Source organism: Danio rerio, chromosome 12, assembly GCF_052040795.2.
Source record: "Danio rerio strain M-AB ecotype USA chromosome 12, GRCz13ab, whole genome shotgun sequence".
In the NCBI taxonomy this organism is placed as follows: domain Eukaryota; kingdom Metazoa; phylum Chordata; class Actinopteri; order Cypriniformes; family Danionidae; genus Danio; species Danio rerio.
This window is the reverse complement of record NC_141032.1, coordinates 48,335,001-48,351,979: the sequence shown is the minus strand read 5'-3', so window position 1 is coordinate 48,351,979 and position 16,979 is coordinate 48,335,001. Positions and strand designations below refer to the sequence as shown.

Here is a 16,979-nt window from a genome sequence, read left to right as displayed (position 1 = left end):
GAGCTCCAATCTGGCAGAAGTTCAAGTTTAATTGAAAAGTTTTCAATTTTAGAGTAATTCTGCTTTTCAAAGGACACGTGAAGAAAGAATCGGCGGGTTATGGGCTCCGTTCTAATAAACGCCAGCATGTTTTTGGAGTGTGTAATTGTTTGATAATTCATCTCGGAGGTCTAATTTACCCCCCATCGGCTGGGCTGTATGTTGCGTGCGCTGTTTTCCGCTGACTCTGATATGAACGAGCTGGGCTCTGTAGGTGGCCGTCTATTTAAACGCGTAACAGTTTGCATTTCGCTCATGTTAACCCTTTAGGCCATGGCCATTTATATGCTAAGTTTGCAGAGAGTTAGAGACGGAAGTTTGGGAAAGTTAGACACGGCTTGACTTTGCACATGGCCTATTTTAGGAGGAAACTCTCACAACTTTTAACTACTTTCATTTACTTTCAAATGCGCTATATAAATACAAATTGCATTTCATTTAGTACAAAATTTTGGAGATTTGGCAATACAGTGACATGGACATTTAAGTTTACATGGACATCCATCCTCTAATTGTTTGCCTTAATCTCATTCATTCATTCATTTTCCTTCGGCTTAGTCCCTTATTTACCAGGGGTTGCCACAGCGGAATGAACTGCCAACTATTTAAGCATATGTTTTATGAGGTGGATGCCCTTCCAGCTGCAACCTAGTACTAGAAAACACCCATACACTCTCACATTGACACAGACACTCATACACTAAAGCCAATTTCTTTTACCCTGGGGAGCCAAAAAAAAAAAAAAAGTAAAATAATTGCGGTTTAATTTCAGAAATTTAACGTAAAGTAATGGATATTAAATTACTGACATTTACCCTAAAATAACAGATATCAAATTACAGAAATTTACCGTAAAATAACAGATATTGATTTACCATAAAATAATGGATATTAAATTACAGAAGTTTACCATAAAATAACGGATATTAAATTACAGAAATTTACCATAAAATAATGGATATTAAATTACAGAAGTTTACCATAAAATAATGGATATAAAATGACAGAAATTTACCATAAAATAATGGATATAAAATGACAGAAATTTACCATAAAATAATGGATATTAAATTATAGAAATTTACCATAAAATAACGGATATTAAATTACAGAAATTTACCATAAAGTAACGGATATTAAATTACAGAAATTTACCATAAAATAACGGATATTAAATTATAGAAATTTACCATAAAATAACGGATATTAAATTACAGAAATTTACCATAAAATAATGGATATTAAATTACAGAAATTTACTGTAAAACAACAAATATTAAATTACAGAAATTTACTGTAAAACAACAAATATTAAATTATAGAAATTTACCATAAAATAACGGATATTAAATTACAGAAATTTACAGTAAAACAACAAATATTAAATTACAGAAATTTACCATAAAATAACGGATATTAAATTACAGAAATTTATCGTAAAATAATGGATATTAAATTATAAAAACTTACCATAAAATAACAGATATTAAATTACAGAAATTTCCTTACCTTTAAATTTCAACCTCTTTTATTTTACAGTAAATTTCTGTAATTTAACGGTCGTTATTTAATTTGCTGCCGAAAATCAAACGTAAAATTACAGATTTTTTTACAGTGCAATTCACCTATAGCACATGTGTTTGGATTTGTGGGTGAAACCAGAGCACCCAGAGGACACCCACGACAACACGGAGAGAACATGCAAACTCCATACAGAAACGCCAACTAGCCCACCCAGGTCTCGAGCCAGTGTCCTTCTTGCTGTGCTAACCACTTAGCTAAGACAATAATATGATGATAAGGTGTTTACATGAGTTGCTTTTGAATGTTCCTTTCAACTTTTTCTCGTTGTGCATGTTACAGTACATAGCTCGATTAACATCATTAGGTCTCCATTCAGTGCTAGTTTCTTCCTGCGTTTTACACAAAAACAGCTAGTGTTTGTCATGATGGCATCATATGTGATTTTGGCTCTTTTGTTTTTAATTTTGTAAAAGTTCAACTGGAGTTAATTTCTCACACTTTTTTGCAGAAAGCTAGAGAAGAAAAAAAAAAGTTGTAAAAACATGGCTTGACTTTGCACATGGCCAATTCAAACTATCCCTGTTTGCTCTTTTTTACTACTTTCATTTAGTACAAATGAGAGCCCAAAACTACACGAGTCTAAGACTACATCAATACCAAAAAAAATTAAAGACTACAAAAGTGAAGTCTGCCTAACCTGTATTTAATGACTACTCTAGTTTTTGTCTAGTCCTAGATTTCTATTACAATTTCACCGACAGCCCAAATTTAGCCTTACTTTAGCCGAGCCATCTACTTTTAGATGTTTATTAAATTAATATTGCAGCTGTTGGACAACGTAATGAACTTTTAAAGTTTTTGTAGTCGAGGATGTAGTTGTTTAGATTGCATTTATGAGGTTTATTTATGAGGATAGTGACTATTTTAAATATTTATAATTTCGGAAATTCAGCTCATTGGCGGCCATCAGACTGTCATACTGACCAAAAACGGTTCACTTTCCCCCACAAGATGGCGACAGAGACTGCATAATAAGTCCTTAGGGGGGAAAAATTCAGCGCAAGTTTCAAACTACATCTGATCAAACCACTATAAAACAGGCAAGTGACACGCTAAGTTGATCTCTTTTGTATGTATAGTGCTGTATTTATACCATAGTAATTGCTAGTGTTTGCTTTGCTTTGGCTTTTTCGAGGTTAATTATTGTGGTCTCCCGATTGCAACAGAAACATACTGGAAATCTCTGACTGATGGCATTTCATGTCGTTCAGTCTTATAATCTGAGAATGAGAGCAAAAACAGCTGTTTTGTCAACACTTTAGACATTACGCTAGAGAATCATTCAAACACTACCTGTGACGTTGGTGAATTAGTAAAGGCTATTGCTGTTCTGACCTTCAGCTGCAGATGTAAATCAGTGGTAGAAGAAAGTAATTCCTTGACCAAAAGGATTTTCGAGACTCTCCGTGTTTAATTTTCTCTTTTTTATATGCACATTAAGACACAGAACAATTTTATAAATGCAATATCAAACATGTAGCAGTGCAATATAGCTGTATATCGTCACTGACAGAACATTAAGGCACTCTTATCACCAATTTCAGGGCACGTCAGAAATTTTCTAGAAATTTCCCTAAACACCCTCAGATCCCATGTTAAACAGACAAAAAGTCTGCCCAGATATTACCTGCGTAATGTCATTGTCACTGCACAAAAAAGCTTTTAAAACCCATTTTTCATTTCCAAGTGACAATTAAATGCTGTACAAACAGCATGTAACGATGTTGTTTACGTGCCTTTTAAGACATTTGAGCTTCTTCTACAATAAACACAATCCTACAAAGGACAATAAAGAGTACAAAAGGATTTTTGGTCTGTTTGTATGACTTCTGAAGACAGAAATGTAACATTCAGGATGTTTCTTTAAAATTAAAATGATGTCTTGAGCCAATTAAAGCCTTTCGGGGTATATTTCTGCATAGAAGGAGCAGCTGCCTCCAAAAAGATTGTGTTTGACAAAAGAAGACAATGCACTATTTTTTTATTTTTCAATAAAGTCTTGCCATATGACATGGCATTTTAACCACTGATTAATTGCATATTTAATTTTAGAATTCAGTGTGCTGCCATTTCCCATCCTAAACTGTCTCTGGTGACCGGAGAACCCTGCTGTTCGTGTTCTTTAGCTGTCAATCAAACTATTAGAAACAGGCCACACCCACATTTCCCTTTTTGTCGGAGCCACAGGAGGCCTATTAAAGTGAACGGACTACATCATAAAACCCCATTCAGCTCCACTGCATTTACATCAATGGCCTTCAGTTTGATGGTAAATTTAGTGTCCAAACACACATAAAAAAAAAGGTTGTTTCCTTAGCGTAGTTTGATAATTAGATTTCAAAGTCAAAACCTAAAATCAACACTCAATGGAACTACAATCCATAGAAGGATTTTCTACCAGGCAAAATTTGAGTATTTATTTTGATTCTTTTACATCTTCAATCCAATGATAAATGTAGTGTCTAAACACACACAGCTAACTTTTACTATACCTTAATTAAATGAGACTTCAAAGTTAACACAAAATCAAAACTAGTTCACTCAAAACTGTATATTACCTCATGATTTACTCTCCCTAATGTGGTTTCTTAATAAAGATATTTTGAGAAGTGCTGCTTGCTGGCACTAATTGACTTCCATAGCAGAAAGTAATTACTATGGAAGTCAATTGGTACCATATTCTCCAGCATTTTTGTAGATATCTGTTTCTAGACTTCTGTTTGAAAGAAGAAAAGAAACTCAAACATGTTTTGAACAAGTAAATGGTGAGTAAATGAGGAGAGAGAATAGATATATACAATGATTATATGATTTTTTTAACATTGCATGCATGTTTTAAAATCTACCAGGCAAAACTGTCAAATTTAAGTATTTATTTTGAGTCATTTACATCAATGGCCTTCAATCTAATGATAGATTTAGTGTCCAAACAAATAGAATGAACTTTTACCATACCTTAATTTAATGAGATTTCAAAAGTTACAACTCTAAATCAACACTTAAAGGGATAGTTCACCCAAAAATGAAAATTACCTCATGATTTTCTCTCCTTTATGAGTTTCTTCTTCTGTTGAACACAAAGATATTTGGAGAAATGACGCTTTCTGGCATTAATTGACTTCCATAGTAGACAATAATTACTATGGAAGTCAATTTGAACCATATTAACCTTTTTTCTAAATATCTTTTTTATTTGTGTTTGACAGAAGAAAAGAAACTCAAACAGGCTTTAAACAAATGAATGGCAAATAAACTACGACAGAGAATGGAAATGTACAATGAATATATGAAAGATTTTCACGTTGCATGTATGTTTTATCGTCTACTAGGCAAAACAGTCAAATTTAAATATATAATTTGATTCATTTACAAATCACCGACATTCAATCTAACGATAAATGTAGTGTCCAAACAGACAGAACAAACTTTAACCATACCGTAATTTAATGAGAATTCAAAGTTAAAACCCTAAATCAACACTTAAAGGGTCACGAAACACCAAAATACTTTTTTTGAGCTGTTGACAGACGTATATGTGTCCCACACTGCTAAAAACACTATTAGGACGCCTATATTTCACTAAAAAGTGTAAATTGGTTGTTTTTGCATTATTTCAAGCAAATTCGTACTTCCGGTTTGAAACTAATTTTTTAAGCTGCGTCACGGTCATGACATAATAGCGTGTATTCCAGCGTGCAGACTGGGCGTCTGTGCCAGAGTGTGTCTTATTACGTCTTACAGTTTGTTGCATTAATGCATGAGTAAAGCTTGGTTCAAACCAATCAGCGCGCTCTATTGTGCAACTTCATTAATATTCATTACTGTCAAAGTGTTTAGACGACAGAGACGCCACGTTGTGTTGGCAAAACAAGCGTGAAGTGTTGCTTTTATAGTTTGCTGCAGTCAAGTTTTGTTTTCATTTTCTCTCTGTGAGAGCGCAGCTGGAGTCACGTGTGCATTAACAGTGTACGCGACGCGCGACAACAATAACTTACGTGTCTAAGGAGGATTATTGTTTACCTGAGAGCTGTTCTCATCTGCAAACGCTGAGATCTGGATTCGCTTGTAGTCTCCTCTAAACAAAGACGCGGCTCTAGTTGCTGGTGATTGTCCTGTCTCTACAGATTTGGTAAGTGAGCGACCAGTGCTCTTTGTTTATTCATTTCTTATTTTATCCGTATCAAACAAACTATTGCACCGAGTATAAACAAGTTAGCACTACAACCAAACTATAACCGCGTGTAGGATTTTGTGACCGGAATAACACACGAGGCTTTCTGACACTACCTGCCGTGTGCATCTAAGTTTCCGGGAAATGCTGAGTTTTTTTTTCTCTCATTCACCGTGCGGTATCAAACATTGCATGAAAATACACGCTTAGAGCAGCTCCTCGAATCAAATATCTCGTTTGTCGCGAGGGGCATGAATGAATTTCCTTGAAAGTAAGCCAAACTGCAGTTTAAGTCCACCATTTAATAATTTGGCAAATAATTCGACTACAGATGTCCATGTAAACACAGTCACTTTGTCCTCTGTGGTTGTGTGTTTTGACTCTGAAATTCAGCGTGCCCAAATAGACACTCCCACACCATGCCTCTTTTCTTCCTCCGACACTCCCCCCTAAACAGAGCTGGACACGCCCACTTTTCTGACTTTTTCAAAAGTAGAGGTGTGAAAACACCCTGCTGAACAAGGGGGTTTCATGGCCCTTTAAAAGGGATAGTTCGCCCAAAAATGAAAATAACATCATGATGTACTCTCCCTCATGAGGGTTTTAAACCTTTGAAAGATGTTTTGATGAATGTTGGCTGCTGGAACACATTGACTTCCATTGTAGGAAAAAAAAAATGTAAAAATTACTCAGGAAGTCAAGGAGTAGCATATCAAGAGTAATTTTTAAAACATCTTCATTTGCTTTTTTCCAGAAAAAAAGAAACTCAAGCAGGTTTTGGACAAGTGAATGGCGAGTAAACGATGACAGAGAACAGTATTTCCTCTAGGATTTTTTCCAGCTGTGGCAGCAGGCCTTTTTTACATAGAACTACCAACTACCTGTGGCGTTATTTTAATGACTAATGTCGTGAGCGCAGTATTAGAAGTCGAGATCGCATTTTTTGTAATAGCCTACAGCATGCGGATCTCTTTGCTTGTGTGCCGATTTCCTCTGCTCGTGCACAAAACTTCTTGCACGCCCCCTCAAATATGAGCCGCTCAAGAGCGTGCAGATCTTAATGTGCGCTCTTAAATAAACACTGCAGAAGTGCGATTTAGTGCGTTTACGTAACAAGTATGTCTCCAGCAGTTATTAGATTTTACCAGGAATATTCATGAACGTCTCTAATAGATCTACAGAGTAGCATTAATGCGTCCTGAAGCAAAGTGAAACGGCTTTACGTCGTGTTTGCTGGCCTCACGCATCATTCACCTGTAAGTCAGTCAGCACGTAACCCTAAAGGGTTAAACAAATGACACACAGCACTACTACGGATACAGAAAAGTTTGCGCTGTTTTTATACTTACCTTTTAATACGTTTTGGTGCGATTATCATACACTATTAAAAAAAAGGAAAATGTTTTGAATGAGAAGCTGTAATGTAGCCGTGGCAGGATGAATTTTAGCGTGACGCCCCGCCATGGAAGAATGAATATAGCGGAAACCATGGAGAATGCAAAATACAATGATTATGTCACAGATTTTTACATTGCATGCATGTTTTACCATCTACCAGGCAAAACAGTCAAATTGGTTTAATTATGTTCATTCATTTACATCAAAACGTAAATGAATGCATACAACATATGCTGGATAAGTTGGCTTTTGATTCCGCTGAGGCACCCCCTGATGAATAGAGACTAAACTGAAGGTAAATGGATGAAAGAATGAGTGAATGAATCAATCAAAGATTGAATGAATGAAAGATTGATTGAATGAATGAAAGATTGATTGATTGATTGATTGATTGATTGATTAAATGAATAAATAAATGAATGAATGAATGAATGAAAGATTGAATGAATGAATGAATGAATGAATAAATTAATTAATGAAAGATTGAATGAACGAACTAATGAATGAAAGATTGTTTGAATTATTGAATAAAAGATTGAATGAATGAATGATTGAATGAATGAATAAATGAATTAATGAATGAATAAATGAATGAATAAATGAATGAAAGATTGAATGAATGATTGAATGAATAATTGAATGAATGAATAAATTAATTAATGAAAGATTGACTGAACGAATGAATGAATGAATGAAAGATTGCTTGAATTAATGAATAAAAGATTGAATGAATGAATGAAAGATTGAATGAATGAATAAATGAATGAATGAATGAATGAATGAATGAATGAATGAATGAATGAATGAACACATTGCCCCCCCAATTGGAGGGAAAAAAATACTATCGAACTCAATGGTACCATATCAAGATTTGTTTTTAAAATATCTTCTATAGTTTTTAACAGAAAAAAGAAACTCAAATGAGTGTTAAGTGAATAATGACAGAGAGTAGGAATACATAAAGATTATAACACAGATTTTTACAAAGCATGCATGTTTTATCACCTACCAGGAAAAACAGTCAGATCTCAGTATTTATTTAGATTCACGCACACAATAACTGCGTGTGTAAGCAGCAAGCCAGTAGCGTGGCGAGATCAGAGCGGTGTGTGTTTTGTCCTGTAGCCGCTGGCAGATGGGTAAAATCACTCAGCCAAAGTAACAGCTGCCATTCCCTGTAAAATACTGATTGCTTCAGTAGTCGAGTTTCAGCAGGCTGCGATAATGAGAGCATCCCACCAGCTATATGATCACACACACTTGTCAAAATAACATTATGCTATCTGGAATTGACATTATAGGACGATCGCTTCATTCTACACTCTATAGAGAACATTTAAACAGCTTGTGTGGAAATAAAAACGTGCAGTATTATTGCAACAACTTCTAAAATGGACCAATCCACTGACATCAAGTGTTTTAAATGAGTACCAGTACTGGGAAAAACCCATACACTCTCGCATTCACACACACACTCATACACTACGGCCAATTTAGTTGATTCAGAGCATGTGTTTGGACTGTGGGGGAACCCGGAGCACCCGGAGGAAACCCACACCAACACAGGGAGAACATGCAAACTCTACACAGAAATGACAACTGACCTGTTAACCACTGAGCCACCGTGCCACCCAAAAAGTATACAATACCCTTTAAAAGCGACCTATTATGCCCTTTTTTACGCTCTCTGTATCAGATTGTGGAGCTGAAATCTGCTCTCAGGAGGTTTTTCTCTGAGATGACGCTCGATTCAGAAGCTTTTCCTCTCAGACTGATATTATGCAGCGCGTGTGGAGGAAAAGGCCAGATTCCCCCATGAGTCTCTTTCACAGCACTCTTCCCATTACAGCCGACAGGACAAATCCTCAACTCAGAGGGAAAAGTGAGTTAATGGAAATATAGTGTGCTGGGAATGAGCACGTTTGACACACAGAAATGTGTTTAGTGTAACTGTGAACATGACAGTGTGTGACGGCATTATGAAGCATTTTAAAGGGGCTGCAACATGGAAAAAGATAACATTAATTTGTCAGTATAAAAAAAGAGAATGTATTTACACTAGTAATTTATTATTATTATTATTAGTATGTATTATGTGTAATAAAAATGGTAATAATTATAGTGATAAGTGTTTTTATTTTTATTTTATTATATAAAAGAATTTTTTTGCTAAATTTAATTAAATGAAAATAATTTAATTAAATGTAAAAAAAATGGAATAATATTAAATATAAAAATAATCATATTAACATCAACTAAAATAAAAAACATAAATAAAAAATATATAAATTTCTATACACACATAAAAAAAAAAAAAAAATATATATATATATATATATATATATATATATATATATATATATATATATATATATATATATATATATATAAAACGTTTTTAATTAAACAAATATAAAATTATGTCACTTGAAAGTGACTCTGATTCGAATTACTAGGGGAGATTTTTAATGTAGGTTTTTTGCTGTATATATTTGATTAAACTAGAACTTTGATTAAATTCAATTTTTAAAAAATTATATCATATTTTCCAGTAAGTGTTTAAGGGTTTATATATATATATATATATATATATATATATATATATATATATATATATATATATATATAGAACAGAGGGGTGTGGGTCTCAGAGGGGCACTGTAAGACTGATGCAGGATCAGCATATGTGGGCCATTTCTACACAGCCAACGGCTCTGGGGCTCAACCTCAGGCTATTGATCCTTCACCAGTTCATTTACACTTAATTGACCTTGAAATGAGGTGAGTTCACACCCACACACACGCGCATATATACACACACACCCATCTACACACACACACACACCCATCTACACACACACACACACACACACACACACACACACGCACACACGCACACACGCACACACGCACACACGCACACACGCACACACACTTACAAAAGCTTTATGGATTGATTGATTTGGAATGTTGAACTGTTCATTCGTTCAGTATAAATGAAGAGCGAAGTTCATCCAAAAACTAAAATATGATGTTAATCACCCTCTGGTCATACAAAACCTGCTCATTCAGTAATGAAGACAGGATTTTTATTTTATTTTTTAGCTAAAACTATGATAATAAGTAATATATAAAATACTAGTCATTGACCACTAGTACTAACATAAAATAATTAAATGAAATAAAATTAAACTAAACTTTTTATTAAATTAAATTATATAAAATAAATTGAATTGAAAAATAAAAAAATGTCATTAAATAAAAAATGTTATGTTATTAATTTAAATTCAATTGAAAATTATAATTAATTAAAATAAATTCAATTCAATTAAAAAAAATAATAAAAATTGTTTAAAAACAATTAAAAATGTAATTTAGTTGTAATTCAATTAAAAGTAATTTAAATTTAATTAAAATAATTAAATAAAAAATAAAATACAATTTAATTAAATAAAAATTAAATGTAATCAATTTAAATTAAATAGAAAATTGTATTCAATTAAAATAAAATAAATGTAATTTTTTAAAATTAAATAAAAATGTAGAAAAAATACAAAATTAAATTTAATTAAATATAATAACAAATAAATTTAATTAAATAAAAATAATTTAATAAAAAATAATAATAATAAATAAAAATAAATGTATAAATTAATAAAATAACATAAATAAATACAAACAAACATAAATAAATAAATAAATAAATAAATAAATAAATAAATAAATAAATAAATAAATAAATAAATAAATAAATAAATAAATAAAAATTAATTGGTCTTGGTAAAAATAAATAAATAATGAAATATTAAAATAAATGATTTCCCAGTACTGGGTTGCAGCTGGGAGGGCATCCGCTGCGTAAAACATATGCTGGATAAGTTGGTGGTTCTTTGTGCTGTGGCGAGCACAGATTAATAAAGGGACTAAGCTGAAAAGAAAATAAATGAATGAAATTCATTAAAATAAATAAAATATAGTTTTAACATTAAATACATTTTATAATCAAGTTAAAATAAAATAAAATTGTGTCACCTGTAAGTCACTATGAATAAAATTACTCAGGGAGGAAAAAAAAATATCAAACTAAACCTGAAATAAATTACTGCACAATAAACAAACAAAAAAACAAGTATCAGAAAAAGCACACACCACTACTAAAACTAAAATATTAAACCCAATACACAATCATAATAATAAATAACACATTAAACCATATCGTTATATTAATCATAATTCTATTTGCACAAAATGTGGGCAAAGTCTGACCTCACAATGACCCAAGACTATATGACATATAATGAAGTCTAATCAGCACACGCACACACACACACACACACCCGCTAATTAATTCCCATCTCAACAACATAAACATGTTCCGGTGGTCAAATCCAGCATATAAACAACACTCAAAACTGCAATAACCACTGATCTCTTTAGCTCACACACACACACGGTTCACAGCAGACACCATTATATCTGGATTATGCACACAATCACAACAAAACACACAAAATGTCAAACAAGTTGTGGATAACGTCAGGCATTTCTCCATTTAAACAGCATCTCTTATTTAAGTATCAATGGCTTGATGCAACTTTTTGCACTCTTTAACCATTTTTTGAACAACAAATTCAGTCATTCAAGATAAAATGATAGCAAACTGAACCCAAAACCACAATAAACACAATTTCAACCGCAAACACTCACATCAGTTTGGGCTGCTCCCTCCAAAATGGTGTCACTTTCTGGCACTGATGATGACGTCGCTGTACAACATAAAAGCACAATAAAAAATTTTAGAGTAAGTAATATATTTGTAAAACTGCATTAGTAAATGACACAGCTTATTAATATGATACATGTGATTTAGTATTAAATAAATGACATTCAGGCAAAGGGAAAAATTATATTACTTCAGTTTGGGTTGATGCGTTCCCTCCAAAATGATGTCACTCCATGGTGCTGATGACATCACTGAGCAAAACAAATAGCACAGCATTTTTTTTTCTAATTACAGAATGAAAATAAAGTGAATTTGAAACTGTATATGAGTAAATGATGAAGCTTATTAATTCATCAATCGTTCACATTCAACACTATTGGGCAGGGGTGGCCAACACTGTTCCTGAGAGCCACCCTCTTGCAGATTTCAGTTGTAACCCATATCAAACACACCTGCCTGTAATTATCACGTGGTGATCAGGTCCTAATTAATTGGTTCAGGTGTGTTTGATATGGGTTGCAACTGAAATCTGCAGGAAGGTGGCACTCCAAGAACAGGGTTGGCCACCCCTGCTATAGGGGTATGTTATAAAGTCCCTTTATTAATCTGGAATCGCCACAGCGGAATGAACTGTCAACTTATCTAGAATATGTTTTATGCAGTGGATGCCCTTCCAGCCGCAACCCATCACTGGGAAACACACTCATTCACACTCATACACATATGGACAATTTCATAGTGGTGGGCAAAGCGAGGCTTCGTGAAACACTGAAACAGTCGAAGCAAATGTGTCGAAGCTTCGAAACGTTTCGAAACCTCACTCTACAGTGACATCTAGTGGTCATTTTTTTATGTATTGCACTGAAACAGCTTCAGCAAAGAACGATTGAACAAACTGAGGCATTAAACCCAACTTTGTACTCATCATTCTCAAGTAACATAGTACAGTGGATAAGGTGTCAGATTTCCATGCAGGGTTAGTAGGTTTCGAAGCCGGTCTGTCACAGTTGTTTTGAAATGCTTTAACACCAGTTGGTAATGCTTTGCTCTTGTATCGTTTTGTTTCAACATTGGTCTGATATCCGAATAAACAATTTGTGAATAAATATGTCTTGTTTTTGTCTTAAAACAGGGTTGTTGCTAGATCAAAAACGGTGGCCTGAAGTTATCAAGAATTATTTATATTATTCATTAAATTTCCCATTTATTGTATTTTATTAATGTCTACCCTAACCCATAAACCCAACCATACTGTAAAAATATTTATTATTGTTTTACAGTGTTACAAAAATGATGCTAAATTGATGGCATAACTGTAGCTGTATCCTATTTAGGCTACACAAAACAGAAACATGATTAAAATACATAAAACCATGATTTCAGAGTATTTGTACAAGTTGGGATTCGAACCCAAAACATCATGCAAAGCATAAAATCATTAAGCAAACACACAGTCCTCTAAGCCATATGAGACAGAGATTGATTTGAGACCTTGGGAGTCAAATGACGATTCGCCAGGTCTTGAAACGTTTCTAAGCTTATCAATGCTTTGAATCGCTTTAGTCACGTGACTAGGTGTTTCGAAACACTTTAGTCACGTGACTTGAGTGCTTCGGCTCATGCTTCGGTGCAGTGTTTCGAAACACTTGCGCTTCGGGATCTCGACACTGTGTCGAAACATCAGTTTCACGTCAGCCATCCATACAATTTCACACACTATATATCATTGGAAAGGTGTAAGACTTCTGATTACATCTTTTACCCCACTTTTTTGTTACGTAGGAAGGGTAATAGATTCAACCCTGTTGGACTATTTACAATTACATTTTAAAGTCATTATATTGTTATCTAAACATAAAGAAATCATGACAAACTATTTATCATTTCAAAGCTTCAAATGTTTTCGATTGATATTACAGAGCAACAGTGATTTACAGAGCAACTGGCCCAGCCGGGGCACAACAAAAATCTTTTTATAAATGTTTCATGAAGCTGATATGAATTTTAAATTGCAGGAGTAAATATGATTAAGTATTAAATGAATGACATATATTCAAAGGCAAAATTGTGATCCCTTCTTTGAAGTTTTAATACATTTTCAAATATTACCCAAGGATATTTTCACAGTATTTCCTATTATCTATATATTTTTTTTCTTCTGGTGAAAGTCTTATTTATTTTAGTTTGGCTGGAATAAAAGCAAGTCATTGATTCATTCATTTTCTTTTAGTACCTTTATTAATCAGGCGTCACCACAGGGAAATGAACCACCAACTATCCCAGCATATGTTGACATCACTGAGCAACACAAAAAAGCACAAATAATATATTTTTTTAAAGTAGAATGAAAGTAATATCTATTTCAAACTGCTTGAGAGAATAATAAAGCTTATTAATATGATAAGTGAAGTTTATTTATCAGCGCTGTCAAAATTAGTGCGTTAACGCATGTGATTAATTTGCAATATTTAACGCGATAAAATAAATTAACACAATTAACGCAGATGCAGTCTTTTTTTTCTGTTAAGTACAATTGTTTGTATTCAATACTTTAAATTTTTACAATTTTCCATTTTCCATATCTGCAATTCCTGTGTTTTGGCATTTTTTTGCAGTGAAATTTAAATGTCATTAACATGCCTGTGTTTTCATTTCTGTAATAAATATGGCTGTCAAGCCAGGATCTTGATGGTTTATTGTGGGTATGTGGTTTACATGAAGAAATCTGTGTTACAAGTTAAACAAAAATTCCAATAAATAATTATATTTTGAATTTGAATAGGTTTTGTCTTGCCTTTACATTAATTTTACATTCGAATAGCCAAAATTACAAGTTTCAGTCTTGAAAATGCGATTAATCGCGATTATTTCTTTTTAAAAAAGTGTGATTAATTCGGGGTTTTTTTATCGATTGACAGCATTATTATTTTTTTACTTATTTCAAGAAGATCACGTGCTTATGATCGCTTGTGGCTGGTACCGCATTATCTAATTTATGATGACCAATCAGATGATTCCTATAAATACCTTAAGTTCCATATAACAATCATCTTCGTTTTGAAGAATCCTTCCTTCCCATACTCCTCCTCCTTTCCTAGACGGGTGATACGGTGGCCCAGTGGTTAGCACTGTTGCCTCACAGCAGGAACGTCACTGGTTCTAGTCCTTACCAAGCCAGCCGACGTTTCTGTGCAGAGTTATCATATTCTCCCCGTGCTCACGTTGGTTTCCCCCAGGTTCCCCAGTTTTCTCCCATCGTCCAAAAACATGCAACTTAATTGACTAATCCAAATCACCTCCATAGACATGCTCCTAGTAAGCAGTTATCTCTTAAGAGCAATCACTTTCTGTTCATTAGCTACTACAGTAGGGGAGTTCTCGAAATATACCAGAGCTCAAACTCCCCTCTCGCCATGCAAATGGGAGGGAGCCCAAGGCTCAAGGATCTTATGAGCTCAGGGCTCTCTCCCAGGGCATGCCAAACAAGCTTTATACCCAATCATCAGCCAAGTGTGAACTCTTGAAATAGTATCAAATGATTGACATACATCCAAAGACAAAATTATTCCCCTCTTGTGAAATTTGTATTATTTTTAAAATATTTCACAAGGATATTTTTACAGTATTACCGATAATATTTTTTATTCTGGAAAAAAGTCTTATTTGTTTTAGTTTGGCTGGAATAAAAGCAAATTTTACATCCATTTTTAAATATGAATTTTAATATTATTAGCTACCTTTCAACAATATTTTTATTCGTCTGCAGGACAAACCGCTGTTGTCCAGTAACTTGCCTAATTAACCTAGTTAAGCCTTTAAATGCCACTTTAAGCTGAATACTAGAATCTTAAAGAATATCTAGTCAAATATTATGTGCTGTCGTCATGGCAACGATAAAAGAAATATGTTATTAGAAATGATTTATTAAAACTATTATGTTCAGAAATGTATTGAGAAAATATCATCCTAGTTAAACACCACTTATAATTGAAAAGTATTTAACATTTCACAAGACATTTAAAACATATTCAACACTTTTCTGTCCACAAAAAAAATAAATCAAAATAAATACAAAACAGATAATTTTTTTTTTCTTCAATTCTTGTATGTCAATGGCCACATGTACTGCAATAATGGACATAAATAAGTCCAAAGGTGTAATAGGGAAATGTTCATACACACACACACACACACACACACACACACACACACACTTATGCACGAGGGGAAAGATTTAATTTGCACGGCAGATTAGTGGTCGTGTGGTGAGTGTGTGCCTCGGGCCGGCCTCTGAAGTAATAGGATCTAGATTCCTAAGATCCGTTAAAAACAATTGAGGAAAACCAAATACAATCTCAAAGCCACCATTACAACATTTGACTGGTATCCCACTGAGTCTCTGGAGACACACACACACACTATAAAGCCTGAAGCACACACAGCACACACACAGCAGACGAATGTAAGAAAAGAGGATGGAAAGACAGAGACACGCAAGACTGATTAACTACAGACAAAGGTCACATTTTCATATTGTTGAACATTTGTCATATTTCTGCTACGGTTTGACAGGACAAACTCATGCATGTTACACTGACTGCTGGAGATGTTGCATTAATATTACTGGTTTATTTTGGACTTTGAATGTTTATCACTAATACACACCAAACAACACTGCAGAAGATGCTGTTCTTATTTTTTTGTCTTGTTTCTAGTCCAACTACGTAAAAAAAAAAATCTTAAATCAAGAAGCATTTTATAAACAAGCAACAACAAAAATAAACAAGTGTTTCTTTAATTAAAACAAACTCAATAATCTGCCAATGTGATTAAAAAAAAACATTGTCTTAGGACCTTTTATGGACAGGTGTATGCCTTTTCAAATCATGTCCAATTAACTGCATTGACCACAGGTGAACTCAATGAAGCTGCTGAAACATCTCAAGAATGATCAGTGGAAATAGAATGAACCAGAGCTCAATTTAGAGCTTCACGCCAAATACTGTAATACTTATGTACATGTGATTTTGAGCTTTTTTATTTTAATAAATTGCAACATATATA

At 33.5% G+C, this 16,979-nt stretch overlaps 1 long non-coding RNA gene across 2 annotated transcripts in view; it reads right to left on the bottom strand.

The window, feature by feature from the left end:
• LOC137496855 (uncharacterized) overlaps positions 1–16,979 on the bottom strand; it is a 167,440-nt gene that overhangs the window by 115,697 nt on the left and 34,764 nt on the right. For both annotated transcript variants that reach the window (XR_015504644.1, XR_015504643.1), the window contains exons 6-7: positions 12,106–12,166; positions 11,900–11,958 (exon numbers count right to left, since the gene is read on the bottom strand). This is a non-coding gene — a long non-coding RNA (uncharacterized LOC137496855). The remainder of the gene's footprint in view (positions 1–11,899; positions 11,959–12,105; positions 12,167–16,979) is intronic.